Raw genomic sequence first — 6000 nt, forward strand, 5'->3', positions numbered from 1 at the left:
CAATTTGATATGTATCATTTTCATCGTACTGGTGTCTGCCTTTTATACAAATCAGTCGCCCAGAATTTGTGTTGTATATGTATTCCAAATACTTCACAATACAGTTCATGCAGCAAAATCCGTGCCCGCACGCCTTGCTAATAATTTTAGGTGGATTGTTTTCATTTTTGCATATTCGGCAGGAGTCAACATCGCCACTGTTTTGTAGTTCGCTCGAAATGCTTTCTATAGCATGCGAAATGTTTGAAGATGCCTTTGACAGAAATGAGCAAACCGTTGGCTCATCGCTTTCTTTGGATTGCACATATTGTAAGGATTTTTCAATGAACGCGATCCTTGTACGAGCATCAGCGTGCAACGATTTTATTTTTTGTTGTTTCTTGAGATACTGCTCTACAAAGTCAGTCTGCTTATGTTCACTTGAAATTGCGTTTTGTTTTGCATTTCGCGAGACCTTAGGTATTTTGACAGTCTGACAGTTATTATTGGCAATAGCTTTGCGTTTATTCGAATTCTTTTTGCTAGTCGAACCTGACGAGTCGTTGGAATTGTTCTGTACAAGCTGCGTTAAAAAATCAGCAGCTTCTTCGTCTTCTCGGGATTGAAACTGATTGCCAGCTTCTTCGTCTGTCATTTGGAGAAGAGATTGCACATTTTGACAAGTTTGGTCGAGCTCACTTGGGGTGAGATATAACGGATGACTTTCATCATTTAAACAAAACCCAACATCAGCAAGTTGTTTTGACACCATTTCGCTTTGCTTACTCAAATGAGAATGATTGAGTTTATCAAAAAACTGTATTTTTATCGTACAAGTTTGTGTTATATTATTTTTTTATTTCGCTGTACATTGCAAAAAATATTGATGCAACAAGATGCTAGATTCCACAATATGATCAAGGTCAACGTAAACATGAAATTGTAACGCTGTATGCAAGTTTCTCGCTCATGAAAAGGCATCAAAAACACAGTTCGCTTTGACACATTGATACGGGAAAGTGCGTCAACGTTCATTTTCGTAACAAGACACAACAGTTAGCTTATGGTGTCTGAAATGTTGTTACTCTGTACGTTTTTGATGTTGGAACCACTTTTTTTCTGAAATCAAACTTCTATTATCATCGCATTTGTGACAAGCGAGCGTAATGTCAGGCATTGATAAAGTATTTCGATTAATCGCAATTCGATACGAAATTGTTTGTGAGGCCAACGTTATTCTTCTCTACAATCAATCTATATCTAACCTGCTCAACTAACGACCAACACATGATATGCATTTCAACATTTTTATTCACAACAAACAAACAAGCATATGAATAAAGTCAACACATCTAATTAGTCAGAAGCATTCGCACCCAACCAGTAACGTCAGCTCGACACATAGCGCAGTCTCCATCGAACATCATCAGGCAGCAGTTTTCACAAAAAGTGTGCCCACACCTTGTCAAGGAACTGTTTTTTTCCTCGTCGCAGCATATGGTACACGTTTTCAATGCTCGAATAGCCTCTTCTTTCTCTTCAATAAGTTTTCTTCTTTGCAAATCCAAAGCTTGCTCTTTTTCAAATTGAAGCTGCGATATTATCCGTTCGGTTTCGAGTTCATGTTGCTCTTTTAGCAAGCGTTCGCGTTTAGACCACTCTTCGTTGAAGTAACGCTCTTGATCATTAACCAAATGTTCGCTTGCTTCTCTCTGGTACGAGGGAGCCTTCTGAATACACGATACCATTTTTGTGCATACTTCGCGACCTTCCTTTGTCATAGTCGCTGCTGTTCACAAATGCTGTAACCTGAATTCCAAGTCTGTTCAACTGATAGCCGAAAGATTTGAATCATTCGACGCCGATTGTTCTGGTCGAGTGTATTGCGTTGTAGCATGTCGCTTGCTCTTGCCAGTCGTTTCGCAACTGCCACTAGGAGAGTCCTCGAACTTCGGAAGTCGGTGTGCGTATTTTGTCATGATTTCGAGTCAATGTTCTCTCTTGGAGTCTCAAATCAAGAATGATGACCATAGCTGTCCGTGTCGCTTTATATACCCAACGGGCTGGTGCGTTTTCACTATATAGACAAAGCATAGCGCTTACATACCAAAGTTCTTGATTACGATGACTAGCAAATTTCTAACGCATGGTAGATGAAGACACTCATATTTGAGAAAAGCGCTGAGCAAAGTTGCATGTCTGAGAGATTTTGATCAAACGTACGTTAGCGAATTAGGTCAGTACCTGAGAAAGACATTTCCTACACTCCGCGACGACTGTCGATTTTACATCAAGCACGAAGTAACAATTGGGAATAGGCGACCCGATTTCGTTATTCATATACCAAATGTTGCCCTAATACTACTCGAATACAAAACATCGAATGTAACAACAAAAGTACGCAGAGAATATCTTACTCAAGTACTCGATACGTATCACAAGTTTCGACAAAGTTTATGCGCTAATCAAAATTCAAGCCATATTTGTTCACTTAGCATTTTTTTCATTCGCAATTCTTTAACTCGACAAAACAAAATTGTATGTGTGAAAAATGAGTCAATACCTAACAGCTGTTATTTGATATGAACTTTTATGAATATTTTTGCGAAATGTACTATGATCAAATTTCAATGCAACAATGCAGTGGAGTATTTTTGAAATCACCATATCTCGCTAGTACAACATTTTTGCTGTTATAATTTCACACCGCTAAAATTTCCAATCCAATACTTCTTCAAATATCTACAAGCATCGCATGAGAAAATACACCCAATACAGCGAGGTCATCAAGTGCAAACAATATCGAACGTCATTTCACAGTAAAGTACACAGATATATGAGTATTTGCGAGAAAGTTTAACTGTAAATTTCTCAACAACAAATGCAGATATTGGGATAAAATTTTGACTATGATATTTAACTTAGAAAGCCTTACAATAATTGTTCAGAACGTTTGTTTCTTTTGTTTACGCTTCTTGGACAAAAGTGCAAGTTTATGGTCGAAAATACCGTTTGTATGAAGAAAACTTTTTTGCTTTTTCGTTTAAAGAAACTAAATATGTACCGTTAAGTAGAGATTTTTTTCTGAATGATTTAATGTATAACACTTTGTATGTTTGTGAATCGCGTAGGTTTTATCAACATTAACTCACGCGCAACACTTCTAGTTTTCTTAACATGGAGGTTAAATTCATGACGTGCAGTGTATCAACGAAATTTCGCTTCATGTAAACATTCTTGGTGCAATATCGTTCAACGACGTTTAAGTCATTTTTTTCTGAAACCACTCAAGATATCAATATGAAATGTTCAGTACATTAAACAGATGGCTATATGCTACAAATAAGAACTGAATGGTTTGTCCTGAAATATATGCTTCTATGTAAAATATCTGTCCGAAATCTTTTGTATGAACGAAACTTTTTTGCCTTTTCGTTTTCATAAACAAAATATGTACCGCTGAATAGGGAATTGTTTTCTGAAGATTTTGATGTACAACACTTTGTATGTATGTGAATCATTTCGATTGAACACGTAGAAATTTAATCGCAACATTGATACGGGCAAAAGCCCGCGAAGCGGGCGTTGACCGTTCATACATATGGGAATTTAGACATAAAATTACATAAGAATACCACATATGGATACGTCTCAAAAAAATTTGCCACGCGACATATATTTTCGCGATGCTATTTATGAACTTGAACAAATCAAAAACACTTTGACATATGCTAAATCACATGTAAATACATACCTCAGAAAAAGTTATATCAATGGCATCATAATTGTGTAGCGAATCGCACTAAATATTCTCGCATTATTTGTTTTTCTTCGCAACCGTTCCAGAATAAGGTCATTACTCAATTATCTCCCCTGAATGCTCTATTTCAGTGGGTATAAGCCGAAGACTGGTTCACTACATAAAGTAACAGTCTACACCGAACACAATTTAGGGGAACATAACCCGTCTTTAATATATTGCCGAATCTCCGATTTCTGTCGAATTTATTTGCTTTGATCTTTTCGATATCTTATTGTTATTATTATCCTGATAAATCACAAACGCTTGTTAAAAAATTATTTGTTTTAAACACTATAGTTGGCATCTCTATTCTTCAAGTATTCTCGCGGTATTTCAATAACGACACCCTACTGTTTATGTATCAGAATTTGTGACGCATTTTCCATTCGCTCTCAGAAAGAAGTTTTACGTTTGATCATGAGCAATATTCTGGTAAGTTGTCGTTGTTACCCACCAGAAACACATTTATTCACAAATTTTTAAGATATTCAGATCTAACTTTTTAGTCTTTTAGCTTTAATTTTTTAAAGTATTTTCACCTCGTCTGCTCGCACTTTACCGATATCCCAAAAGGTTACATATCACTATAAATAGTTTAGGCCTAAAACCACAAAATCCGATACCGTTGGAATTTTCGTACCACAATCTTACGTAAAAAATCTTCCAGATTCGAAATCAACAAAAAACAGGACATTTATAAATTGTCTTCATTATTGATCAAATTTTAAGATATTTGTTGGTTTTCCGTTTTTAGAAGCTGTTCTGCCAAGGCAACAGCTGGGCATTATACAAGCCATTATATCCAGCAAAACTGACAGTTTTGGTTTACAGAAATCAACAAAGGAGGGATTCCCGAACTATCAAAATTTCCAAGCTATACACACAGTTATTATCTGTGGTGATCTTTATTGGTTCTGTTTGTTTACTTGGATGGAACATGTGTGAACTTTTATAGAACTTTGAAAAGTCTATATATGTCTATCTATAAACAAAATTCAGCTATGGTATAATAAGATCAGATGTGCAAACAATGTCAAAGGGTTGTTAAATTAACAATTTGAAGGCAATTATGCTGAAAAAATATGAAAAGTTTCCATGCAAATTTTGTCTGTATATCGACAAGTGTTTGCCGATTATTGTCAAACTAGTAATACAAAACTTACCACAAGTATGTAAAAGCACTAAGTACCAGTTATCATTTTTAGTAAGATAGTGTAATTCTAAACAGTAGCAAATAGCTTGTTTAGTAAATGCATAATCCAATTAATATGATTTCCGTTCTATTGTGTAATTAATAAATTGGTTGTTACTTGCTAATCCATGATAAATGTTTTATGGCTAGTGCAAAACCAGCAATGTTAATTTTGTAAAAGGTAATACAATAACACCACTTTGTAATTTCATAAACGTAAATATTCTTGAAATGTAGGTTGATGAGTTTTACTTATTTTGTAACTATTATTTTATGTGCAAATAAATGATGTGAAGTGTTTTGTATATCCACACAATACCACATATCTTTTTATATATGTACTGTATTATGTGTTATTTGAATGTTTAAATAACAAAATATGGATGATATAACATGATGCATTCTAATATTTGCATTCAAATTGTAACTGTAGAGCTAAGTGTATGCAGTTTAGACTGTGATTTTAGAATTGCTACAAAATGGCTAGTTTTTTAGTGGCGACACAATTTAAACTATTCAACAATAGTTTGCGAAAGAAAATTAGAAACCTGCAAGATACCTGTATTATTAAATATTTTAATTGCGAAACAAGTATGTTGTTATGTTGTTACACATAATTATACATTGATAATAAATAAGAAGACAATTAGTGGTGTTAACGTTTCCCAACAGTAGAAATCATTCTTCTGATGAAGTCAGTGGTATACAGACGAAAGCTCCAGGTATGGCTTTCAATACGTAGTGTGTGTTATTTGGCAGTCTAAAACTTATTGGATTAAAAAAAATCCTGTCAAATTTGTCAATCAAAATTGATTTGACACATCACATGTACTGTATGCTAAATGCAACTGCTTTAGCAAGCTGTCAAGTTGAATTGAGACATTTGATGAAACAAACTGGTTCCTGGGTAGGACCAGTACTTAGTGTCTATATGACGTACCATGACGTCGAAAGTCTACAAGACCTACTAGGTAGAACGAGAAATGTACTTCGACGTACAGTTTTCACCGACCCGTGAGTGTTAGCC

This window comes from Dreissena polymorpha, chromosome 9, assembly GCF_020536995.1.
Source record: "Dreissena polymorpha isolate Duluth1 chromosome 9, UMN_Dpol_1.0, whole genome shotgun sequence".
Lineage (NCBI taxonomy): Eukaryota > Metazoa > Mollusca > Bivalvia > Myida > Dreissenidae > Dreissena > Dreissena polymorpha.